The sequence below is a fragment of the Ailuropoda melanoleuca genome, chromosome 9, assembly GCF_002007445.2.
Source record: "Ailuropoda melanoleuca isolate Jingjing chromosome 9, ASM200744v2, whole genome shotgun sequence".
NCBI classification, from domain to species: domain Eukaryota; kingdom Metazoa; phylum Chordata; class Mammalia; order Carnivora; family Ursidae; genus Ailuropoda; species Ailuropoda melanoleuca.
In genome coordinates this window covers 15,988,733-16,015,362 of record NC_048226.1, presented here as the reverse complement: position 1 = coordinate 16,015,362, position 26,630 = coordinate 15,988,733, and the positions used below count along the sequence as shown (strand labels likewise).

General features: G+C 42.7%; 1 long non-coding RNA gene across 2 annotated transcripts in view; it reads left to right on the top strand.

Moving 5' to 3' along the window:
* The window catches only part of LOC117803730, an 80,591-nt gene that overhangs the window by 32,491 nt on the left and 21,470 nt on the right, over positions 1-26,630 (top strand). The window contains exon 3 of one of the 2 annotated variants that reach the window (XR_004627719.1): positions 16,529-17,048. The exons of the other annotated variant lie outside the window; for it this stretch is intronic. This is a non-coding gene — a long non-coding RNA (uncharacterized LOC117803730). Of the gene's footprint in view, positions 1-16,528; positions 17,049-26,630 lie in introns of those variants that run through there. 2 annotated transcript variants of the gene reach the window in all.

The following is a 26,630-nucleotide window of genomic DNA, read 5'->3' as shown; positions in this document are numbered from 1 at the left end:
CTCTGTTCCCACTTTGCCAAAAGCATTTGTACTAAATACATGTTTATATTTACAGCTTTTCTGCATCTGTTGAGATAATCCTATCATTTTGTTCTTTAGGCTGATTGATTTTATAATTTTGAAATATCTTTGCCTTCATAATATAAAGCCAACTCACTAATGATGTGTTAGTTTTATACACTATTGATTTGACTTGACACTATTTTGTTATTGTTGCATTTATGCTGATTAGTGATTTGGGCCTTTAATTGTCTTTTTGCACTGCCCTTGACTGGTTTTAGAATAGGGTTATAATAACATCAAAAAATGAGTTGGAGAGCTTTCTCTATTTCTTTGTTCTGAAAAATGTTGGTAAAAAAATAGAGTTTAGGGCTCTGTGCTGTTAAAATTATCTTGTGAAATTGATTGAAGAGAGAGAGTATTTAGACTGCTGATTCAGGTTACTTAATGGCTGCTGGCTTGTTCAGAATTTATTTATTTTTGAGTCATTTTGGTAATTAAAATATTTTGGGGGAATCTGGCATTTCATCATTATTTTCAAATGGATTGGTACAAAATTGTTTATAGTGTTAACTTATAGCTTATCTATAGCCATGCGTGTGCCCAGATGGCTCAGTCGGTGGAGCATGCAACTCTTGATCTTGGGGTTGTGAGTTCGAGCCCCACATCGGTGGTAGAGATTACATAAAAAAATAAAAATCTTAAAAAATATTAAACAAAGTAATTTATCCACAGCTATGTTTCTTTTCCATTTCTGATTATGCTAATTTGTGGCTTCTCTGTTTCCTCTTGATCAGTCTTGTTAGAGATTTACAAATAATACTTTTTAGAGGAACTGGATCTTGGTTTTGTTGTTTTTCTTCATTTGTTTAATGAAAGAAAGCAACTTTATTCTTATGCTTAGCTCCCCTCCACTACCTTATTTGGATTTGTTTTCTTCCTCTTTTAATGTCTGCTTTGGTTGGATATTTCATTCACTTATTTTCAAACTTTTAAAATGCTTGTTATGGGGGCACCCGGGTGGCTTAGACAGTTTAGCCTCTGACTCTTGATTTCAGCTCAGGTCATGATCTCAGGGTCCTGAGATCAAGCCCTGTGTCCTGCTCTGTGCTGGAGCCTGCTTAAGATTCTCTCTCTCCCTCTGCCCTTCCCCACTCCCTCTCTCTCTCCCCCCCCACAACTAATAATAATAAGAAATAAAATAAAATAAAGTGCTTCCTAAGGCTGCAACATTTCCTCAAGGTCCTCATTTAACTGTATCCTACAAGTTTGATATTTGCTATCATTTAGTTATACATATTTAATAATGTCTAATAATTTAGGAATGTGTTTTTAGTCCCAATTGTACGGTGGTATTTTAGGACTTTTGCAGTAAAGTTTGAATATTATTGCATCGTGATTAAATAATATCTTCACTGTATCAAATTTGGAACTGTGTTGATACTTCCTTTGTAGTCCTGTGTATGTTAAAAGCATCAGTCCTATGTTTCATGTATTCTTTGGGGTGCCGGGGTGGTGTCGGGTGAAGGCTGGAGGAATTCAGGCGCTGGCAGGTTGAAAGATGCCGCGGGTGTCAGGAGCCTGGAGGAAGCAAGCCTGCGTGCGTTTGTCAGTAGTCTTCAGCTTTCTCATTTGTCAGCCTATCAAACGTTATGGTACAGGTTTCTGTAGCATTCCGTATTGCATTTTTATATTCTATACCTTGGCATCAGGTATGTATTTTACTTAAGGACAATTTACAAATCAAAACAGAAACTTGCAATAAACTCCCTTTACAGTTGTGGTTATAAGAAGCCTCAAATTCCCTAAGGCTTGATTGATAAAACATGGCATTTCTCCTATTCCTATGATAATGTTCAGCAAACTTTATGACAGAAGGAAACAGCTGGTAAAGTGGGTTCATGGAAAGGTGAAGGTAATATAGCCATAAAAAACAAGAGGATAATGATTTTAAAAGGGATAATAGTTGTAACAACACCATTAACCTTTTGCTTCAAATTATTGAATGTGTGGTCTTCTTGAGGGGTCTACTCAAAGGTTTTCAGTAACTGCAGGGTGGGAAAAAGAAGAGACGATATAGAATTTGCAGTAATTTTTTCCCTTCAAATTATTCTTTTTCCCTAATGCATTAAGAAATCAAGACCATTGCTGGGCTTGGACTTACTTCAAAAATGTATATAATTTGCTTTAAAGTGGGGAGAATGTGAAAGGATATATAGATAGAGAGATAGAGAATACCTATAGGTATTATATGTGTGTATGTGTATATATTACATGGGTATGTGTGTATATATAATATCCGTAGGGTAGAACAGGATTCAAATACCTAGTGGTAAGTTCAGATACCACTGCTGAGATGGGAAGGCATTTTTATGAAGCTTAAGCATACAACAATATTTCCTATTCTACATTTATAAATCCATTTGGGATTTCGTATGCCATTTGGGCGATAGTTTAATTTAGTGGAAATTAGAATCAGTCTCCTTTTAGACTTTGTGATTTTACAGCTGATGGGGGTTGCATGCATGCAGCAAAGGTGAAATTAATTGCAAAGTGAATGGATCAATGGAAGCCAGATAATGTAAACATTAGTGGGACTAATTTAGATGAAAAACGATGATAACAGAATTTTTGTTGAGGGAAAGGAGAATTATTGAGACTGGGGGCTCTTAAGCAGGTGTCAAGGGTCATATGGTTGTTCTTGGACTAGAGAGGTTTTGAGAACCTCTCAAAATAGTGTGCACAATTTTGTAAGAAGATACCTGTGTGAATTGTTTTGGGAGAAGGTCTATGGGGTTCAGCAATTTCTCAAGGTTACAGGGGTTATGTATCTCTAACTCCCATAAAGGTTAAGAAAAAATGATCTAGATTTTTCTTTCTGTATTTACTTTGTTGCCTGGTAACTGCTACATTTCTGCTTCTAGAAGTTTCTGTAGCTAGAGTTTTGAGATTTCCGGAAGAGGCTATTACATACATGTCTTCTTTGGCCACCTTCTCAGAGTTTTGAACTTATGGGGAATTTCCTTTCCAAACCAACCTTTGGGATACATGGTCCAACAAGTAAGAGCACTTGGAAATTAAAGAAGATGCAGGAAGATGGGGTAGTAAGGCGATCTGGTCCATCTTGGAAAATCTATGGCAAAGCTCCTGTATACACATGAGTTCCTCAACTTTGTATAAAATATGATCCAAATAGAGTTGGCCTATTATTAAGGCCTTTGCTCATTCGTTTTTTAAAAATTAAATGCAAATCCTGCATCTCAAACCCTATTTGTTTTATACGTGACTCCTGTTTAACACTTAACGTTTCTCTCTCTCTCTCTCTCTTTTTTTTTTTTTTTTTTTTCCACTTTTNGACCTGAGTTTAGGCCAGACAGTTTCCAACTTCAGAATGTTGTTGTCCTTCTTATTCTGGGTTTCATTGAGAACCTGGGGAAAGGTACAGAGACATGCTTATTCCGACATTTGGGGCATATAATTGGAGAGCTTCTATAAATCCTTCAAAAAGTGTGGGTCCCAGAGGAAGAACTCTTGGTTTAGGCTCTGCTCATTTCTTGCTGGGTTGTACTGCCTGTGACTTGGATAACTCCAGCGCAGTTTCCACAGTGGTCTTTTTTCAAAGGCCAATGTGATTGTTTTGGACCCCTGTTGAAAACCTTCTAGTGGCTTCCCAGTGCTTACAGGCTAAACTTCGTAAAGCCCAGTCTACTCCAGGTGCCTGAGTGCTTCTCACGACCATCTTCTTGTCTACTTCACGCTGTATACTCCAGTGCACACCCTGCCTCTTGTTTGCCTCTATTATGCACACGCCCCGCCCAGTTTTTTTCGGAACCTGCCATGCCGTTCTGGTACCCAGTCCTGGCATTTGCTCCTCCTGGCTTGGCTGGATACCCCTTGAGTATACTTGGTGATCGCCCACCTACCCTTTGGGACCCATCCATCTCTTCTTTGAGGCCACTATGACACCCTCCCTGTCCACTCACACCTGGTATGGTGGCCCTTGGCTCCTGGGTCCCACCATGAGTCCTTGTCATTGTAGCTCTCAGCACATTGAAGTTCATTTATTTGTTTACATGTTTGCAAGGTTACTATAGTCAGAAACTAATTTTTTATTCATATGTGTAGCCCAGTTCCTGATAGGTTTCCTTTCAGTCAACTTCCTGTTTAAATTTCAGCTTTGTTGCAGGAATGTCCCATTTGGGTTTGTTGGATACCACAGGGAATTTATCAGCAGGAAAGAATCCAAAATTTGAAGAGTGAATCACCAGTGGGTAACATACGGTCACTCTGATCCAAGACAGTCAAGAGAACAATTCTCCCTCCCTCCTTCTCTTTCTTTCTCTCTCTCTCCGCCATTTTTTGGGGGATAATATTGTGTGAAAAGAGCATCCTGTTGTTTCTGAAAGAACTAAATTCAAATTCTGGATCTTCCAGGAATTATTAGGTGATCTTAGTGGAAGCCCACTGTCCTACTTAACACTTATTCTCTTCATCTCCAAACTGGGATCATAGATATGCTTTTTCTTTTTTATCTCATAGGAAAACTATAGGGAAGTCATACCTGTATGCATAGATTGTTTTGGGTAATGTGACATGGAAGTGTTAGGGGCATTAGTTATTAATATGCCGCTGAACTTACAGAACCATTATGTTACTCTGAAAGTGCCGAGTGAGAGTGTCCAAACAGGAGTAGAAAAGAAACATCTTCGTCCCCACTCTCTCTTCCTGTTCGCATGGCAGGCATCACCAATGGATAGCAGAACTCTTTGTCCCTGAGGCCACACTTTGTTTCAGACTCTTTCTCAAAAGTCATTAACCAGGGTTGATTAATCAAGCAGTCATTAATCGGGTTAAGCTATTAATCAGAGTTGGCTCAAGAGATAAAATGTATGTGCTATTTTTAGTGCTAGAGCCTGTGACCTATGAAAGAAACAGTGAGTAGGGAAGAATCTTGTTACTATTACAAGTCCACGACAAAGGCGCATTTCACCACCAACAGCAACTATGGTGTTCCATTGTCTTTCTTCCTCATGGTAGGATTTTGCCTGGGCACAGGGTTCCTCAAAATCAAAATGGGATATTCTGTTCTATTCTTTGCAGCAGGTTGTGGCCATGGAGCATGAGTTTGGCCAACTGGATGGAAGCTGCCATGTTGAGTGGCAGTTTCTGGGAACTGTTCTCAGGAGGCGATGGGTGCCAGCTCTTTGCTTCTTCTCCACTTTGTCTCTGCCTGCATTCTGCTGCTGGTGTGAGGACCTGCCCTGAGGAGTGATGACAAGGCAGTCAACTGGGAGAGCTTGTGTCCTTGAGGACATTCCCGAGTAGGTCCTCTGGACCAGCGCCAGACTAAACTTCTCTTTTAAGACACTGTTAAATAGTCATCGAAATCTGCTGAGAGTCTGCCCTTTCCCATAACGGTTGCTTATTTAATCCCCTTCCTTAGGAGTTCTTAGCACATTAGGATAGTGAGGCAAAACACATTTACTGTGGGGATAGTAAGGCCAACAGAAAGACTTTTGTGTACTTTTCCAGGTTGGAAAAACACGTCGGGTTGATGTCCCCTGGGACAGTTGCCATGAGTGGCAGCAGGAATATGATGAGGTAATAACAGCCACGGATTGGGAAATTGGGATGTTGGATTTTGATTTGGGGCCTACATAACCAGTCTGAAATTGTTGTAAGCAGAACCTCAGTTTTCTACTTAAAATGATGTGTACGGGGGGCGCCTGGCGGGCTCAGTTGGTGAAGCATCCGACTCTTGGTTTCGGCTCAGGTCATGATCTCAGGGTCATGGAATCGAGCCCCATGTCAGGCTCCACGCTCAGTGCGGAGTGTGCTGGCGACTCTCTCCCTTTCCCTCTCCCCACAACCCTACCTCCTCCTCTCTCCACCTTGTGTGCTCTGTCTCTTTCTAAAATAAATAAAGTTTAAAAAATAAAAAATAAAGAAAAAATAGAAATGATATGTACATCTGAAGGAAAGTGGGGAGAGGTCCGTGCCGATGTGGGTGGTGGAGGGTGTGAGGGTGTGAGGTGGGGACAAAGCCAGGAGGAAACTTCCCAGATCTGAGAGACCTTGCCACCAAGTTGGGGGCCGACCTTTTAGCTGGCAGAGGCCCTGTCAGGCGATTTGTTAACAAGGGACAGCAGATCCACAATACTTTTGTATTGTGACATTCCCATATCCGTACACAGAGTCAACAGGCCTCATCAGTTCTCAACAGTGACTAGTTTTCTGCATTTGGTACGTGCTGCTTGCTTCAAATTTCTGTCACAGAGCTCCACTTTCGCCCTTGTCTTTTATATATTCTGTTTATGTTTGAATATCTCTATTTATACTGACTACAGTAAAAAAAAAGTATATAATAAAGTCATTCGACATCAAGAACAGCTTTTTATCTGCTTTGTCAGAACATCGTTTAAACAGCCACATTCTCTTAATGCATAGTAGTTAAATAAACTCCAAGATTCTTATCCTGCAATAACCCATTAAATCATCTTAAATACTATGTCATAATGACAACTTGATGCAACCAGATGTGATATTTGGGGATTTAAAAGAAATACTTTTCTAAAGACACAGCCTCCTGATTTTACGTTCTTGGGGCCGTTTGCACAGCTGTTAAATCTCACCGTTCCACTTTCTGTGGGTGTATATCACTTCTGTTCTGCCTCACGCATGGCATTACCCAAGTGCAAATGAAATGTTCCCCAGGACATTGTGATATGCACTTTTGAGAAATCTGCATCGGCCGTGATTTAGTTCTCAACATGAGATTTTCTCACTCCCGAAATGTGCAAATAAGTCTAATCCCATTTCGACATCATAGCACTCATATCACGCTTTGCAAGATGCCCCTTGGTCTGGGCATCTTGGTAAGTCGGCTGAGCCCGAAAGGCCAGTACTCATCATACTCAGGCTAGAAAGAAGGCATGGGCTTGCATAATGCACAGCTGGAAAGTACAAATCTGCATTCGGGTTAGGAATCACCTCCTGACAGTGTGTTTTAACGCCATCAAAACAGTAACCCGAGACCTCCAGTTTCAGCCCCGCAATGAATGATTTATAAAAGGTGTAAGTTTCATAGTATTTGAAGTTTCCATGTCACATGGGATCAGAAGTGAACTTTTGAACTTCTGATTTTATCAACTGGTATAAAAGTTGGCACAATTCAAAGTTGGGTATGCGATGAACCATCAAAGAGAGAGAACCCATTTGACAACCATGTTATACATTGTGTGCGGGGAAAGATAATGCCACCATCAAGCAGGAATCCTAGAAATTAGGTCATAACAGGCAGTGCAAGTGGGCCCTAATGAACCCGGATTCATATCTGTGGTGAAATTATATGCTGGATAATGTCCTCGGAAAAGCTGCCATATTTCAGTCTGGAAAGAAGCCCATTGCTGATACAACAAATCAATTGATAAGAAGTGTCTTTATTGCACTCAATAAAAAAACAGCGCAACCCCAAATAAACATACATGGCTCATAAAACAAATTGCTCACCTAAAATGAATTACACTCTAAGTTTTTTTTTAAAGTAAATTACACGGAATATTCAGTGATGTTTCCATCCGCTAAAGAGTAAGATTATAAACAGCACTAAAAGTAAATGTTTCCACGTTTCTTTTTAGTTTAGTTTTTTGTTGTTGTTCAATCTACAGGATTACCAAGAGCAAAATGTAAAAGAAAAAAAAAGTGATAGAAATTGCCTGTTTTGTGAAATATAGGAAAAAATATACCATCTGTGATTTAGCACGGCTCTCAATATCCCATCTGTGATCTAAGCACGGTTCTTAACAAAGGCTGAATCCATTGTAGTTTAATATGATTTTTAAAAAAGTTTTCCTAAGAAGACTGCTTTTGTAAAATGCTAGTTTTTTTGGCATGGAGTTCCTTCTGAATAAAATAGTAAATAGTAAATATGGCCTTTCTGACTATTTTAAGAATGTGTCATTTTTGTTGCATGCAAGGGCTTTACAGTTCTGAAAAGCTAATAAGCCAGAGCCACCTTCTATCACCTTGTTCCCAGAAAACGTTATAAAAGAAATGAATTTTGAACCCTGTGTGATGGATTTTTGTTTCTTCATGCATTGCTTAAACAAATATTTATTATCAAGAATTTTTTTTTTTTTTGAGAGGGAGAAAGAACGAGAGAGAGAGCACATGCGAGTGGTGGTGGTGGGGAAGGTGCAGAGGGAGAAGGAGAGAGAGAGAATCTTAAGTAGGCTTCACACTCAGCTCGGAGCCCAACGTGGGGCTCAAACTCACGACTCTGAGATCGTGACCTGAGCTGAAATCAAGAGTCAGACGCTCAGCTGATTGAACCATCCAGGCGTCCCTATTACCGAGAATCTTGTTAGATGGGTTTCCAGGTACGAGGGAGTCCAAAAGTATTAAATGGTGTCATTATGCTGTTGTAGTCAATGCAGTTTGGTTCAGTATTAATTAGAAAACACAATGGCTCATCCCACAGTGACCACCAGGAGGCCCTTTTCTCAGGAGGATGCTGCCACTTCCCCACTTCCCCCTGATGAACCCATTTGGTGATATGAACCACATGTGGGCACCCCAACCTATCACCATCAAATAACATAAAAGCAGCACTTCTCAACCTTAGCATTATTGGCACTTTTGAAGGGATAATTCTGTGTTGGGGGGGGTGTCTTGGGCACGGTAAGATGGTGGGCTGCAACCCTGGCCTCTACCCACTACATCCCAGTAGCACCCCACTCCCCCAGCGTGACAATCACAAATGTCTCCAGAAAATGCCAAATGTCTTCCAGGGGGAAAAAATCACCTTTGGGTAAGAACCACTCATATGAAAGCAGTTGTAAATTTACATATTAACAATTGTTGGAAACAATTAAGTTTTCTTTTTTTTTCCTTCTTTCTCTTTGCAGAGAAATAGTCAATGATTTATACCTAGCTTCTTACAGTAAATAAAGATGGGATGGAGACTACCACTGATTACAGAAAGGAAGAAAAACTGAGAAGTGGTTTAGGAGAAGCTAGGGTTGCTAGAACTGCTTTGTCTTGTGTGAAGGTCAAACAGAGGGCAGACAACACCACTGTCATTCAACACAGTCCAGTTCTCCAACTACCTAGGACTGTTCTTAAACGAACCAGGTTGTCTCAAACTGTCATTCCTTTCTTCATGCTGGGTGCTTGGAGTATGTGTATGTGTGTGTGTGTGTGTGTGGGGGGGTGTCCAGCCCTCCTTGGCCTGGAAAAATCCTCTTCATTTTGCAAAGCCCAGCTCCCATGTCGTCTCCATTTTTTTCTTTGAGGGTCTCCTAGGTCCCACTGGTAACCTAACCTTTCTCTTTCTGCTTCCATATTGTGGACTTCTGTTAATTTCAATTTAGTGCTTTTGCTATTCTGCTCAATATTTCAGTGAAGCGGTTAGGTACCTGCCTCTCAAGAGGCTATCATCATTGCTGCCTATAACACCTCATCTCGGGATTGAGTCTGGCTGTGATTGACGGAAATCTGGCTTAACGAAGCCGACGCAGAAGCTTGTTTCCTTTATGTCAGAAGGAGCCCAGAAGTAGGCAGCTGAAGCCACTGGGTCAGCAACTCGACAATCAGTCTACACTTCCAGACTTCTCTGGGCATTTCCTTCTTGGTTGCAAGATGGTGGCAGCTCAGCCAGCCTTCCTGTCAGTGTTCTGGGCAGACGAGAGTAGGGTTCTGCAAAGACCAGCACACTTCCCTTGTATCACTTAGGTCAGAACTGACTCACATGGTGGGGGGCGGGGTGAGTTTTATAGTCTGTTGTAGAAACTGTCAAAAGAAAGCATCTTGGAATAGGATTCAAGTCAGTTGCCCTCCGGTGGCTGACAACATGCTAAGTGTTGGTATAAGGGATGAAAGGTTAGACTGCGTTCCAGCCAGAACTCTTCCTCGTAAGGCCTTTGGCACAGGAGGAATAATCACCAGCACTTTAAGAAATGTAAAAAATTTAAGAAATTTAAGACATTCTCTCAAGTGTGCCATGAAACTATAAATCAGGCCTCAATTCAGCCATTGCTTTCAAAAAAGAGTTTGATACATGTCTGTGTATCCTTATCTTTTGCTTTGATTCTTCATGGCACAGGGGATGGGTTCAATAAAAGGAATATGTAGGAGAAAGCACAGAAGTCAGACTGAGGGGGTGCCTTGGTGGCTCAGTCAGTTAAGCGTCTGTCTTCGGCTCAGGTCATGATCTCAGGGTCCTGGGATCGAGTCCTGCGTCCGGGTCCCTGCTCAGCGGGCAGCCTGCTTCTCCCTCTTCCTCTGCAGCTCTCCCTGCTTGTGCTCTCTCTCTCTCTCTTAATAAATAAATAAAATCTCAAAAAAAATAGAATTAAAGAAGTCACACTGAGAGGAGTGTGGAGCAGAAGGAAAGCACAAGTGTGATTTAATTATGTTGTGCTGGGAGGCGCCAGAGCCAGGAGGGCTTTGAAGGCAGAAAGAAATTTGGATGGCGGACATGAACTGTGCTGTCACGCTGGGACTGGGATACAGGGGTCACATGTTAAACGTGATTTTAAGATTTATCTGCCAGATAAAAGATTTCTTTTTTTAGACCTACCTGAAAACTTACATAAAGACATCTAATAACCATTTGAGATGTAGTCTACTTTTTTATCCCCCCTGGTCTTATTGCTTCCCCAAGTAGCCTACACAAAGCCCAGAAATTTCTGTGTTAGGACATGTGCTTGTATTTTTCTCTCTCCCAAATATGCATATTGACATCTTTAACCTGTAACCACAGTGTTGCATAGAAAGCATTCATTTTATTTTCTTCTTCAGTAAGTGTGACAATTTTAACCAAGAGTGGCCACATTGTTTTCTTTTCTTCCCCTAAGTCAAACTCTGTCTATTCAGTAGAGGCTTACTTTGGGGTTGCATTAAACAAAAGAGCACATTCTGTTCTGATATTTACGAGGGCAGACCTCAGCCTCCCTGTCTCTGGGCTTGCCTCACAGGAGAGCTGGCTAGAGGAACATTCTCCCCTAGCAATAGATCTGCAGATCCACATTCCCCCACCACCAGCGACCCCCCCCACCACCACCACACCTCGTTTCCCTAGAGATTTCTCTCACTTCATCTGGTCTTGGGTATGATAAATGACACAGGGCTTGTGGTGGCCTGTATGCAAACTCAGAGGAAGAAAAATGGGGGGTAGGAAAACAGTATTTACCTTTTCTTATCTAAAATAATAAACTTATAAAAATAAATAAAATAAAATAATAAACTTATATCTAATTGATTTGTGGGTCTTTTCTCATGAACAGTAAACCCTATTAGGAGACAAGATGATAAATTATGGAGGGAGGATCTTTGCAAAGGTTTGTCATTGGTTGGTGATAATGGTAGTGACGGCATAAGGTTAATCACACCTGGCTGGCTCTCAGTTCATTGAGTCCAGTCGCCTGTCATTGGCAGCTGCGCCAAGAGACACAAGCGTTCGTGATGTTTCTATTACATGCAGTTTGTCCTTAACCATCCCAATGGACAATTAATGCAAGGATATCTATGCATTTGGCTAATCTACAGATTTATGTTTGTACTTCCTACAAGCTCCTGAAGAAAATAATTATTGTTTTATTTGTGTGGGCTTTTTTTTTTAATTTAATTTTTCACTTTTAGGCGTCCTTATACTCACTTGGGTGCTGTTGCTTTGAGGGATGAATTGCACTGTAGAACTCTTGGGTTTCCATTGGAAAGCTGGTTAATGTTCCTCTTATCCTTAATCTTGTTGGTTTAAAAATTATTTCATCTTATGAAGGCAATGCTACAACATCCTAAAAAGTATGCAGAATAGGGAAGAAATCAACTATTTATGGGCACGGACAGGGGTGCAGAAGGCTGTATGTTGTAGTATTAATGGCAAGAGTAAAAATCTGAGAACAAGCTAAATGTCCATCACTCAAGAAACAGCTACATAAATGTTGCCGCGAACATGTTAGGGAAATCAACCCAGCTATTAACAAATAAGGTAGATATTTGTGTACTGATACAGAAAGGTTTGTTTTTTTATTTTTTTAAGACCAATATTTAATTGAAAAAAGAAAAACTACAGAACAACTCTAAAATGTGACAACATATTACGAAGTATTATATTATTATATTATTAAAAACACCCAATACTTACATACTTCTGTAATGATGTAAGTATCTATGTTGTGCACAGAAAAAAAATATATAGAAAGATGTTCACTACTCTAGAGAGGCTGGGAAATGGAGAAGGGTTATAACAAGAAAATATTCATTTTTGTCTAGTACCTTTGAAAACAAATACAAAAGAACTGTTTAAAATGAAGGAGGAGAGGGGTGCCTGGGTGGCACAGCAGTTAAGCGTCTGCCTTCGGCTCAGGGTGTGATCCTGGAGTTGTGGGATCGAGCCCCATGTCAGGCTCTTCCACTATGAGCCTGCTTCTTCCTCTCTCACTCCCCCTGCTTGTGTTCCCTCTCTCGCTGGCTGTCTCTATCTTTGTCGAATAAATAAATAAAACCTTTAAAAAAAAATAAAATAAAATGAAGGAGGGGGAAAAAAGATTCTGAATCCCCTTACTCCAACCAAAATGCTATCAAAATTTTTCCTTATAATTTTTTCTCATTTGTATATATCATACATAGTTCTGCTTTGACAAAACATAACATTTTAAACTATAATATGGTTTAAAATCAGAGAAGGATGAGAAAGAAAACCAGTGTCCAGTAAATCCACTGTCCACATCGTCCTATGCAATCATGTAAGTGTAAAGGAAATGTTAAACGTCCTTTTAGTGAAAGCCTCCTTCCCTTTGTCTGTGAGAATCCTCCACCCATCCTTGTCTTTCCTTCCTAATTTCCAAAGGACTTCTAAAATTTCCAGAGGATTTCTTAGGCTTCCTTTTAGGAAGAGACATAAAAGAGTATATCCCAAAGTGTGTGTAAAATAATTACCATAACTAACATTTGGTGAATATTTATTATAAAACTTTTAGACACTGTTCTGAAGCACTCTGTACGAATTAACCCACTTAATCCCCACAGATATGTGAGTTACTCGGTGTGGTTGTTACCATTTTACTGAGGAGGAAACTGAGGGACAGAGAAGCTAAGGAAACTGTTGACAGTCACACAGCTAGAAAGCAGTGGACCAGGGATAACAATCCAGGGAATAGGGCTCCTGAGTTTCCATGGTAGTTTCTGCCACACTGCCCCAATGATAATAGATCCTTAAAAGTAGAAACATATGATACTATGAGTCTGAGTCTTCAAATTTTACGCAAAGGAGGTCACGCCATACCTGCTACTCTGTACCTTGCTTGTTTACCTTTTAAAAGAGGGGTTTTTTTCCATAGCTTATTCAAAAGAATCTTATTCTTTTAATATATTGCAGAGTTTTCTATTATAGGCATGCAACTCTACTCATAATTGTTACAGTCCTTATCTGTTTCTTTTTTTGATGTTGTTTTCCCTTGTATTGCTTTATTTATGTTTTCACCCTCTTCGGGGGTCAATTTTGTACCTTGTATTTTTCTAGAAAATGCTTCATTTCCTTCTCTGTTACTTCTTTCCTTTTCTGCTCTTACCTTTATTATCCTCTTCTATCAATTATGTGGGTATATTTTATTGTTGGTTTTCTTAACTTCTGGAATTGGATACTTGAGTACTCTGTTTTTTACTTATTTCATTATGTAGGTTTTTAATGCCATGAATCTGAACAAACACATTTTTCCCCCTCTGATATTCTGCTTTAAAAAAAAAATCCATGAATAATTTAAGATATTGTTTAAAACTTTCTAGTTGGTTGACTTTTTCCCTTCTAACTCACACTTATGCTTTCTGCCTTATATTACACTTCCTGTTCCTGCCTGGCGCGTCCTGGTTGATGATCATTACATCTTCATATTTTATATTATCAAGGTTGCTAGGCTTTATCATGTCTACTCCTATTTCCCATAGTAAGTGAGTTTTAATCGCTTATGTAAATAAATTCAATACACATACACAACATTTTGTGTCCTGAATTTAAAACTAAACACGATCATTTTGTTCTTTATCCTTTTCGATGAGAGCAAGGGTAGTATCATAAGGGATTTGGCGGTTCTTTCAACATTGGATGTTTAGATTGCTTCCCATTTTCCTTTCTTGCACGTTATACTGTAACCGCTGTTTTTAAGGATTTATCTCCAACCCCAGATTCTGCATTATTTCCACAGTCAGAGAGCTCAGTAGGTGGGATTGTGAGTGAGTGGTGGTTTGGAAGCCTCTGGTTATTTATAGCTCTGTGCCTGGGGCGGCCCTGACTCTTGCAGGAATCATGCTAGACTGCCCTCCTCTGGCAGCCACTGTAACTGCATACATTTCCATTTCCCCCCCTTAACTTCCATAGCTGGTAGCCAGAATTGGGCCTGGAATTCAGGGAGAGACAGCTCTCCTGGCAGTGAGGCCGGTTTCTCTTTATTTCCAGAAACTTTTTTTTCTTGATGTTCAGCATATTTCCTGGACTGAATCTCAGAACTTTTCCTCAAATTCTCCCTGAGAGTTGAGATTGACTGCATTGCTTTAAGAGAACCGTAGAATTTGGACTTTTAAGAATCCATTTTGGAATCATTTTTTTCCCCATAAGATAATTTTCATGTCCTTATCTGTATAAAAATCTACCTGCTCTGTTTTACTTTCACACAAAGCCCTGCAAATATTTTCATCAAGTTAGTACCCAGAGGTGCTAATTTCAGATATAACATGTTACCTTTGTGCTTTACAAAAGGCTTTCTTACCAAAAACTACCACACAAAAGGCTTTCTTACCTATTTTCAGTAGTAAGGGGCAGCTGGGTTGGGGCTGCCTCGTTGACATGTCCACAAGTGAAGTTCGAGAACAATTTATTGCTATGAAAGAACTTTTTCCTACAATGGTGTTGGACACAAGAGGACCCAGAATGAGCCAATTCTCTTGTCCCCAAATTGCTTCAAGCCAGCACACTGAGCCCCTCTCTTGGCCCTTCCCACTACCTTACCTTCTGCACCCTGCCAATTCCACTGACCACATATCCCTCAAAATCCATCCTTTCTCTCCCTCCTACTGCTAGCACCCTCCCTCGTCCCAGCTGCCTCAGGATCTCATCTGGACTTCTGCACTGGCCTCCAACTGGTCTTCTCCCTTCAAGCTTCTCCTTTCAGTCCCTTACTTGGCATAACAGCATGGCGAATTTCTCCAACATGAAAATTTTTACTTAAAAGCCTTCAGCAGACACTACAACCCCTGCGATTAAGTTCAAATTCATTAATAGGACAGGTTATGCTCTTGTCCTGTCTGTGGTTTTTTGTGCATGCTCTTTTCTCTTCTGGAACTTTTTTCTCTCCCTTCTCTGTGTGGCTAAATTGAACCCATCCTTAGTCTTAACCTTAGATTTTACTTCTCCAGAGAAATCTTCCTGCATCTTCCAGGTTCCCTGGGTTTATGGCACCTATGGTTCCCTGTCCCACACTTGTCACATTGTATTAGTTCCAGCTGATGAGCCCCTAAGTTCTGTAAAGCCAGGGATATCTTGGCTTTGTGTATTCTATCAATTAGAACATTTACCTGTTAGTAATAGAAACTAAACAGAATAAGATAAAAGGATATTTTTCTCACATAGCACAGTCCTGAAAAAAGTACCTCAGACCTGGTGTGGGGGTTCCACATGCCCACTGGAGAATGAAGTTCTCTCTATTGCTGCTGTGTATCCTTAGTCCTTGGCTCTCACACTTAAAGGAACCTCATGGTCCAATATGGCTGCCAGAGCTCTAGCCATTACAGCCATGATCCAGACAGGAAAAAAAGAGGAAGGAGAGAAGGACAAAGAAAGTCTGGACAGCCATCTGTCTCCCCTTTAAAGAGCTTTCTCATAATCCTTCCTAATAATGTCTGCTTCTATCTCATTAGTCAGACCTTAGTTACATGGTGATAACTAGCTACAAGGTCAGTTGGGAATTAGTCTTCCCCTAGGTATAATGCCACCCCAACTAAAGTTGGGGTTCTGTTACTGGGAAAGAAGATGGGAATGGGTATTTTCAAACAACCAGTAACTTCTGGTGTGGTCATTATAGTATCTCAAGGTCTACCCATTTGAATTTTGAAAGAGTGTTTATGAAAGAGTGAATGTGCCTCACTCCAACCAAAGGAGCGGACAGCCCTGGACCCAGAGGGTAAAGGAAACCAATAGGAAAAGAGATGTTATACTTCAGTCAGTAGAAACCATCTCTCTCAGGTGACCTGGTGACACCTGTTTCCCTGAGCTGCTCTTTGCTCCGGGTCCAGCACCTGGAAGCAGGTGAGTGTGGCAAAGAGATTCCTGGACTTGGGGGTCAAAGCCAGGGTTCTAGGCTTTGCTCTGTAACTAATGAGCTAGCTGGTTTTGTTCTCATCACTTACTCTTCTCAGTCATTTCCTTCAGTTGTAAATTAGCGCCCATGCCATCTCTTCTACTCACCTGCTGTAGGGTAGGGGGAGCCTAAGACGAGAATAAGACAGTGTCCTAATGAGATGATATGTGGACATGCAGGCCTGATCACCTGGCGTCAGCTGTTTACCGTGGTGCTTCTCAAGCGAGGATGGGCCGACGCCTCCCCCGGGGCTCGTGTGAAAGGCACGTCCGCTTCAGTAGATCCGCTGTGACGCCCGAGGCTGCTGCTCTGCCCTTTGGAGCTCCTGGGCCAGCTTCACCTGATGCTCTGCGGGGAGACTGTGGGGTGAGCAAGGAGGAGCGCAGCGCTAGCGGTCTCTGGTCTGAGCACTCCAGGGCCTCTGCCTTTGCCTGAAGAGCCGCACTTCCTCGTCCACTCTTGTCAAGCACATTCCTTACCCAAGGGAGCGTGTGCTCCCCAGTGGACCTGCCCGTGTCCTCTGGGGGAGCTTTGGGAGTGCGGCCTTGACCTTCTTCATGCCTTTGCTTTGCTGGGTCAAGTGGTGTCCAGACCATGACTGATGGCCAGATCATTTTTTAACCCTTGTGTGGCAAAAATCTCCACTTCAAATAAATGGAAGCCTTTAAAAAAACCCCACTCACATAAAAATAAAAATGCTCAAAGCAAGCAGAATGTATAAAGTCGGATTTGCTGACGATCGGTAAACACCTTGCAGGATTTGATATGGACGGCCCTGCTCTCCCTCACTGCCCTTTAACTTTTGCAAGCACCTTACATGCACCAGAGCCCCAGCCTTGGCCTTGCACCCCATGCTCTGAGACTGGGTCTAGGCACAGGCAGGAAGGGCAGAAGCAGGGATTTTTGTTTGGCTAGCATCACAAAACTGGCTCGTTTTAAAAAACGATGTAAAAATTTTCAGCTTATGAAAACAGCAGGTACTTACTTGAAAGTGAAGGTGGGGGACAGAAAACAGAAGAAGACCAATCCCTCCTATCTGGGTACCACACTGCTTTCCTGTCTCTCTCCCTCTGTGACTAATGAGCACGAAAGGAAGTCGTGCCCTCGATTTCTTGGCAAAGTAGAATATCACAGAGGCATTAGACAAACGAAAGGGGGAGTTTTCTGTTTAATCTTTCGACCAACACGTGAATAAAATGTTATTCCCATTTTATAGATGAGTGAACTGAGGCCATGACCTTATTGGGTTATGGGTGTTGATTTTTTTTAAATGTGCAGTATACATAGGAATATATGTAAATTCTGGCCCCATTTGTTATAATTGTGGTGAGGCTTGGCCTAAGCACTAACATTCTGGGATGCATTGGAGGGACTCCCAACTCAAAGTAGGAAGATCAAATATGGCCTCTCAGAGGAAACGCCAAAAAGGAGCAGGCTAAGTGAAGAGGGTGAGGTGGGAAGGGATCAGCGCTCCTTGGTTGTAAATTCTTTGCAGGAGATGAGAGGGACATCCACTTTCTCTTTGCATTCTTCATAATACGCACGCATAATAGGTGTGTTGACCATCATAGCAATACAATCTTCCGGAAACCAAATCTAGGGCCATTGTTAACCTCAACAGTTACTTGTGCAAATTACAAATAGGTGATCCCTCCGGGGTAAGTGTTAGGCAAAAGGGAAAGGCACCCTCCCTAGACCCTGCTCTAGAGCCTGTGGGTTTGGGCTTGGCCCCTACTTGGTCTTTGTTAGGTATCTTGTTCAGTGCACCCACTGCACACCCCTACCCATCAGAAGTCCTTGGTCATGAGCTCCAGGCTCCTGGCCACTGGCCCCTGAATACTGTGGCCCCATCGCCCCTATCCCTGACACTGGGGAGGAGTAGCAATTGTGGGTCCCTTGGCCATGGAGGCATAATGACCAACACCAGATACTTTCAAGACTGGATTTGATGGGGGCAACAGGAAGCAATCTCTGAAGGCCCCACATGCCTGAAGGGAGTGGGACGGATGCAGCTCTGTGGATAAAACAGGCACGTTGAAATACCCAGAGACAGGCTTCTCTTCTTTCTAGAGATTCCCGGATTGGCCTTGCTTAAACATGCCCTTTCTTGTACCTTGAGAATAACTTCAGGGAAAATAATTTTATTTGTCCCTCATTATTTTTATGTGACTAATAAATCACATATAATTCTGGCACTTCTTCCTAATAGCAATTAGAATAAACATTAAGAATCGTTTCAGCTGGTTGACAATTAGGGTTCTAATGAGTGAAATGGAAGTCGTGTGATGAGGATTTGGACAATTCATTAGTTGGAAACATAAGCACTTTAAAAAACTAATGAAGTCTTTAGCTAAATTATTCAAAACACAACGAAAAATTGGATGGGAGGGACAGATGCCAGAAATAGGCCATATTCTTCACATTAGAGGGGGGAAAAAGTGCTGAGACAAATCCTAAAAAGGGTATAAGAATCAAGAGTCAGGATGGTGTGAAATCTTGCTATCACTGNGGAAGTGCTGAGACAAATCCTAAAAAGGGTATAAGAATCAAGAGTCAGGATGGTGTGAAATCTTGCTATCACTGAATGGCACAAGCTCCACCACAAATTCATATAAGGCGGCACACTTTCCACCGTGTTGAAACGATTCATCACTTGTTAAGTGAGTACTTCTCAATTGAGGAAGATGGGAGAGGTTGGTGCCCTTGCCCAGAGCTACCAAGGCAACTGACCCAAATGCCTATCCCTCTACCAGTCCACCCTGCCATTTCCAAGGGCCAAGGTAAATTTCTTCCAAGCAGACATTTTAGAAATGGCAGAAGTCAACACAGGACATGCAGGAGTGGAGGTGATCTATCGCCTCTCCTCCTTCCTTTTAACGTAAGTATAATTTCCTATAGTCAAACACACAAATTTTACGCAAGTGGACAGTCCTTGAATTTGGACACGTATGTGCACACCTGTGTAGGCACCGCTCAAATCAAGAACTGGAACACTTCCATTATCCCAGAAACGTCCACTATGCCCCCTCCAAGTAATCGGCACTCCAGAGGCAACCGTTGATACGCCATCACTGTAGGAAAGCAGGCTTGTTCTAGAACCTCACATAAATGGAATCATAGCATATTCAGCGTTTGGTATCTGGCTCCTTTCACTGCACATATTGCCGTGCTGTGGCACATATCAGCGGATCAACCCTTTTGATTGCTGTGAGCGATTGTGGGTATGACTATACCACAATTTGTTCATCCATTCTGCTGCTGACAGATGTTTGGATTATTTCCAGCTTTGGGCAATGATGAAAAAAGCTGCTCCGAGCATTCTCACGGCACCCACGTTTTGTGGCCATCAACACTCCTCCCTACGAGTGGAATTCCTGGGTCACAGGATGGGCTATGTTTAATTTCACTAGAAAGTGCTGTATGATTTTTTAGCTAGATCTTTTTTTTTTCTTTCATAAATGTTAATTGTTCAACTCAGACTTTACCCACAGGCAAGAGTCATAAAATTTAGAGCAATTTCGTATCTTTGGGCTCCCCGGTGAGCAGTTCTTTAAATCTCATTTTAACTAAGGAAAAGCTGGTAAGTCCATTAGAGTCTTGTGTTCATCGAGTTTGGCCTGTACGTGTCTGTGAGGGGTTGAGTGTTACAAAGTTAAAAAAAAAAAATGGTGTTTTACTGAGCAAGTACAAGTGGGAAGGCAGAAAGAGCCCATGAATAGAGCAGAATGTGCTTGCTCCCAGGAGCGGCGCTGCGCGAACCTAGCCCTGGCCTCCGCCTCGGGCTGCCTGGCTGCGCGGCGCCACCTAGCGTCGGCCGGGCTTCGCGCGGGGCTTGCTCCGCGCCTCGTTCCCTTCAGGCGTATGCGTATGAAATCATCCGGCGTCCTGTGCTGGTGCCATCTTTTGGCAAAAACCAGAGAGCTCTGTTCAGCATCCTTGGCTTTCATCTTGCATAGTTTCTGAGCCTTCTGGAAAGGGCCCCTGAAGGCGCCTGGCATCTTGAGCCCCAGTCCTCGCTTGTACCCTGCGGATCCAAGAGCATGACGACCATGGACAGAAGCCAGGGCTGCGCGGAACTGCAGACGCGTCCCCTCCTCCCCTTAGTCCTCAACACTGGGCTCCTCAGTACTTCCCTCCTGGACCTGTCTCCTAGGATGGAGTCTCATTTTAAGAGTCCTTTGGGGAAACTAAAACGGGGAACTGACGCTGAGAACTTACTTCTCTTGGAATAGGTGTGCCAGGTTGTGGGGTATTTTAAAAGACGAAAGATTTCTAGGATCTGAAGAGCAACAAGAGTATATGTGGGGTATTTTATATTTAACGTTCCAACAGGCCTCTGAGGCAGCTATCATTAACCATTTTATAAATGGGGAAAGGGAGATTCAGAGAGGTTCAGTATTTTTTCCCAGGTCACACAGCCATTCCAGAAAGAACCAGATCTCAAACTCACCACTGGCTGTTTCCTTCCAGGACAACAGCACTTTTTCTGACACCTCCCTCCCCACTGTAGTTTGTCTCCTGCCCCCTTCCCCATCACATCTTGTCCTGCTCTCCGGGGATGCTTCTCCCGCTTTAGATGTCACATGTCACTTGGTTGGAAGGAACTCCAGTTGGCCCTTACAGACCACTGCCTGGTTCCCAGCCAGCTGTCCTGAGTCTCCTTGAGAGGCCCAGTCCAATCGTGGCTCTGCCCAAATTTCCACAACCCTCCCCTGTGATCTTCGGCTCTTTGCTTGTATGAAAAAGAATCCCTCTGGGATTTGACATGTGTTGGTGCTTTAGCTCCATTTTCCCAGGAAGGGATGCTGATAGTGAGGCAAGTAGGAAAATAAAATTCCAGAGCAGGAAGGGTCTTTGAAGTTCACTTAGTTCTGGTGCCGCAGGATACTGAGGGACGAGGAGAGTGTCCTAGGGACTGATCCAGCACGATTCGGTAGTGTGGCTAGCGGAGCCAGGGTCAGTTACCATGTTCGTGGCTGTCCAGGTGCTGTCCCTGTGTGGAGAGAGGCATACATGGGTGTCCATGGGGAGTGGGTAGAAAGGTACGCACAGACAAAAATGAAACTGGAGGGGAACAGTCACCTGTCCAAGGGGCCTTGTGAGTCCACAAGTATGGCCCTGACCAGTCTGTGTAGAGGCGCTCTATTAGGGGCTGAATTGTGACCTCCCTTCATCCCATTTGTATGTTGAAGCCTTAACTCCCAGGACCTCAGGAGGTGACCTGTTTGGAAATAGAGTTTCACAGAGGTAGTCAGGTTAAAATGAACTCATCAGGGTAGGCCCTAATCCAATATGGCCGACATCATAAAAAGAGGAGAATTGGAGACAGCTCTGCTAAGAGAACTCCACGTGAGGATGAAGGCAAAAGTCAAGTTGATACTTCCACAAGCCAAGGGATGCTGAAGATTGCCAGGAAGCCACCAGAAGTTAGGAGAGAGGCCTGGAGCAGATCCTTCCCTCACAGCTGCTAGAAGGAACCAGCACTCCCAACATCCTGATCTCAGACTTTCAGTCTCCAGAGTCCTGAGACACTAGATTTCTGTTGTTTAAGCCCCACCTCCTCTGCCCCCTGCCCCCGGTCCCCCCCATGGGTGGTACTCCGTATTGCTGTCCAGGGAATCGAGCCCACACTGTATGGTGCTCACTGAGTTGATGAAGTTAGGAGCAAGTTCATGTATGATCATTGCACTGTTGTTACGTACTTCTTTGTAGGTGAGGGACTGTGGTTTGTGTTTGCTAAAGGTTGCAATCTCTTTCCTCAAAACTCTGGGTTGTTCCTGCCTACTAGTGACTACTATGTGACTCTTAGAAGTATTAATCTCTTAGGGCGCCTGGGTGGCTCAGTCAGTTAAGCATCCAACTCTTGATTTCGGCTCAGGTCGAACCTATAATTGCAGAACCAGGGCTGGGGAGAGGGGAGTGAGGCACCCAGCTGAAAAGTTTAAGGAGGTCCCCTGTTTTGAAAGAATCCAGGGAATCCATCAGCGAACATGTTCTGATTTCGTGAGCTCGAGCTGGCTTTGACGTGGTGCTGGGAAGGCAGGAAGGACTGCAGCCTCCCTCAGGGACGGCCAGCATATGGGCAGAGCATGAACAAGTATTTTCCACACGGCGGGACCAAGCCAAATGATAGAACTTTTATTTTTAACTCGCAGTGGAAGATCTCCCCTCATAGGAATCTCGGATGAGATACCTGTCCTTACACCATTGAATCAGTGTTGCCAAATTTTAGTAAATACAAAGACGGGTCACCCAGTGAAATTTGATTTCTGGATCACCAATGAATAATTTTTAGTAGAAGTACATCCCAAACGTTACATGAGACATATTTACCTAAAGTTATTACCCTTTATCTGAAACAAATGTAACTAGGTACCCTGTGTTTTATCTGGCAACTCTATCTGGATCCCGTATAAGGCAATTACCCGGAATGATTGCTGATATTTTTAAGAGCACACAACACTATGATACGGTATAGAGGGTTGTGGCTCGTCAAAATTTTGACCTTTCTCTCTCGAGATTTCTATCCAGAAGACAGCCATTAATCTCAGTAGATCAAGTGCCTCCCATTGGGTAAGCAGGCATGTTTCCACCGAGAAGAATTCAAGCCAGGCTATATAAACGATAGCAGAGCTACATTTGTTGGCTTAGAGTTGGGACTGGCCCAGCAGCCTGTTTGTTTGGAATTTAAATGTGGTCCAGCCTCGAAGACACGTCTTTCATGACTTAGAGCTGTCTCCTCAAGGCTTTCTTCAAGGGTTGGTGTTCAGGGACCATCTTCAACTGTCAATTACATTTTCGTTAAAAATAATTTGTTCTCAAGCACTGCCCAAGCAATGCGGCTGAGAAGAATATCCTCATGACAGATGTGATTTGGACTGGTGTCCTTGGCAACTCTACAGGACAAGGGGGAAGCCAGGGTCTTGTTGTTGGAGTGCTTCTAACTGTCCATCCACCCACAAGCCCATCCCTCCATCCATCTGCCAAACACCTGGGTTAGGCACAGATGGAGAAGAGAGAGAAAAATGATACAGTTATATTCTTGAAGGAGCTCACAGTCTTTTAGGGAAGACAAGCACGTAACGAGGCAATCCTAATACATTGTGACTTCCTTATGACAGAGGTGGACGCCGGGGGTTATGGAAATACTCGGTTGCAAGATTTAATTTAGGTGCAGGAGAGGAAAGGAGAACACATTTTCAGGAGGAACCGAGGCCTTAGTAAATCTGGAAGAATGAGGAGTTACGTGGGTAGGTAATATATGTAGACGATGGAGGCAAGAATCATTGGTCATTATTTGGGTAGAGATGACAAAGGGAAGGCAGAGGGAGGAATCGAATGTGAGTCCTAGATTTCTGGCTTGGTACCTACCTCCTTAGGCTTGGACCTTCAAAGTAGTCACTTCTAGAAGTGAGTCACTAGACCACAATCAATGTTGGGAAGACTTCGAAATGTTCATTCTCTGTGAGCTTGGTAGATCTCACAGTATTCAATGAGAAAGAGTCACCTCTACTTTCTGGCAACCAAGACACAGAAGGGCAGACCAGCAGACTGAGTTATTAAATACTCACATGTCCGATATCACCGTAAATGTCAAAGGTTTCCTTTTCTTCCCTGGGACTTTGGAAACCATAGTATCAGAAGTAGAGCATATCAATGAGATCACAGGTGAAACGGAACGGATGTAGGGAAGAGGAAGTCAGCTGTGCGGTCCTGCTTCCTGAGAGCTGCCCAGAGAACTTGACGCATTGAATCTGGCAGATTGCCCTTAAAAACTGGACTGCATCACTGGGTGGCACACTTCAACAAAATGGGTGGTACTGAGTTCCATAGATTGTATTTTTGGGCACAATGTACTAGTACTAGATGAGCTTACATTTGTGTTTTCCGTGTCTTTATGACTAATGTTTGCAATTACTAATAGCTGGGGCCAGTTCCCACTGGAACAGACGACTTCAGTATTTTTTTAAATACAAAATTAGTCCTGTAGATTCCCTGGGACTTGGTGTTTTATTAAGTCTCTCTTTCTCTCCCTCTTTCCCTTTTCAGGGGAAAGCTTTGTGCTGTGCATGCCTAAAAGATTTTTTTTTGTAAAGTGAGATGTGTATTCAAAGCGAAGTGGACCGGTTTCTGCTCAGAATTCAAACAAATACCTTTTCTGGTCAAAATGATGAAAGGATCTAAAAGACAACTCTTTGATCAACTATCAGATGATACTTTTGTTCTAAACCAGTGCAGCTTGCAGAATGTTTATTTGGCAATAGAAAAAAGGTCACCATTTTAAGGCAGTTCAGAAACCAAATGTTCCCATAATATGGCAGCTTTCTCACAAAGCACCCCTTGGCTTTGCAGCTTTGGAATCTGTGCTTTTGACAAGTTCAAGCTCTCTTAGCTGTGTGGTGTGTGTGGGGGGGAGGGCGGCGTTGGTGTTTGGAGGTCTGTGAATTGCAAAAACGGAGGTCTCCCCTGCAAGAAAGCTATTTATATCACAAGGTGAGTTCTTTAAATAAGAAAAGGAGGTGGTGGGGGGAGAGTATCTGGGCTAGGTGCGACATATGTAGAAACAGAACAGCGTGTGCACAGAAATTTGAATCAGGTTGGTTTTTTTTTTTTTTTTTTTTTTACTACCCAATCCTTTCTTTTAAGCAGCTTCTGCACACCCCCTCCCGCAACAGAAACCTCTCTAATTAGCTCCTGTAGAATGTGTCTCTCTACTGCCACCTGTTGTTCAGGAAAATATTAGGACTCCGTGGGGGGCCCTGGGAGCCCGTGGGAACTCCTGAGGTGCTGTCTCCGTTGCCCATGGCCATCCTCACTGGAAGGAACCCTTGGAGGCCCAGGTTACGGAGGTGACGTAAGCCACGCTCATCCCGAGCCTGCAGACAGAGCTCGAAAACGACATAGTTTCTTGACACAGAGCAAGCAGCGCACTTAGCTGCTAATCGTTATTGATTTAGAATCTTAAAAAGCCATGCTTCACGTTTCACGAGAAGCAATAAAGTATTTTAGAGGTGGATTGCCTCTTCAAACGGAATTAAGGAAAAAGAAAGTGAGTGGAAGGAATCCAAGGTTGGGATGGTGCTAAATGCTATCTCAGCCTTCGGTATGCTAATTACAAATACTGGGGAAAGTTGAAACTAATCACAGCCTCAGGTCAAAGCCCCAGTCCCCGCAAGTTAACCCAAGTGGCCCACTGTATACATTATATTTATTTTTGCTTCTCTTGGGTATAGTAAATGTGTCTGGTTTTGTTCATTAAAGCCTCAGATTGGGCTTATTTGGTTAACATCTGTTAGGACGAGGGTCTTTCTCTTAATTGGTACCATCTGGAAAGGAGGAGGAACACACAGTGGATCATCAACATGGATTGAAGGCCCAGCCCTTTTATATCTTGCAAAAAACCTTGTTTTTGTTTTTATATACATAATCACACACATGCATGTGCATATATACGTGCATATACACATATACACATATATACATACATATACATATTTTATATATAATATATATAAAATGTTTGCTCATGTGAGAGACTGTAATTTTATAATTTTACCACCCAGCAATACAACAAAAATGATCGGGATAGGAGAGTCGCGTCACTTAAGTTACCAGCGAGATGTGTGCGTGTGTGTTTACGTTTCGGGATGCTGAGTGTATCTTCTTTGCTGGGATTTCTCCTCTTTGCAGCTCCCTAGTGCTTATTCCGGGCAGGGCATCTTCTTCCCCCTTCCTCTGGCTCTGGTTTCCATAGCTGCGGTGGTCAGGTCCTCCTCACTGGCGCAGAGCTGCCATTCTGCGCTCAAAGCCACAATGCCACGGGCCATATTCGTGTTTCTAGGCTTTAGATCTCTTTATGTAATCTGAGAGCTCATTAATAAGGACCATTTTGTGTGATTGAAAAGTAGAGAGGGAGTCCTGGCATTAAAAATAAAATCAGAGATGAATCGAGTTAGGAACGCAATGCACTTCTTTTTTTCTCCTCGTGTCGACTCTAGTCTGGAGATAAGTGGGGACCCAGCCACCCCGCTGCTCAGCCCCCACCGAAACCTCTGCAGGAAACAGAAATCCAGTAGGCTCTTAGGATTGATTTCCAGATGCATCTTGGTTATGGAAGGGCTGCTTCTAACATTCTAATTTTATCCCATTTAATTCTTGCCATCCTGTCCTTGCTGGGAAGCTTACTGATGTGTGTGTGTGTTGAGGGGGGCCCTAATAAGCTTTTGAGGACTGGCCTGGGGAAGTCTTTTCATGGGGGGATTCGAGCTAGGGGAGGGGGAC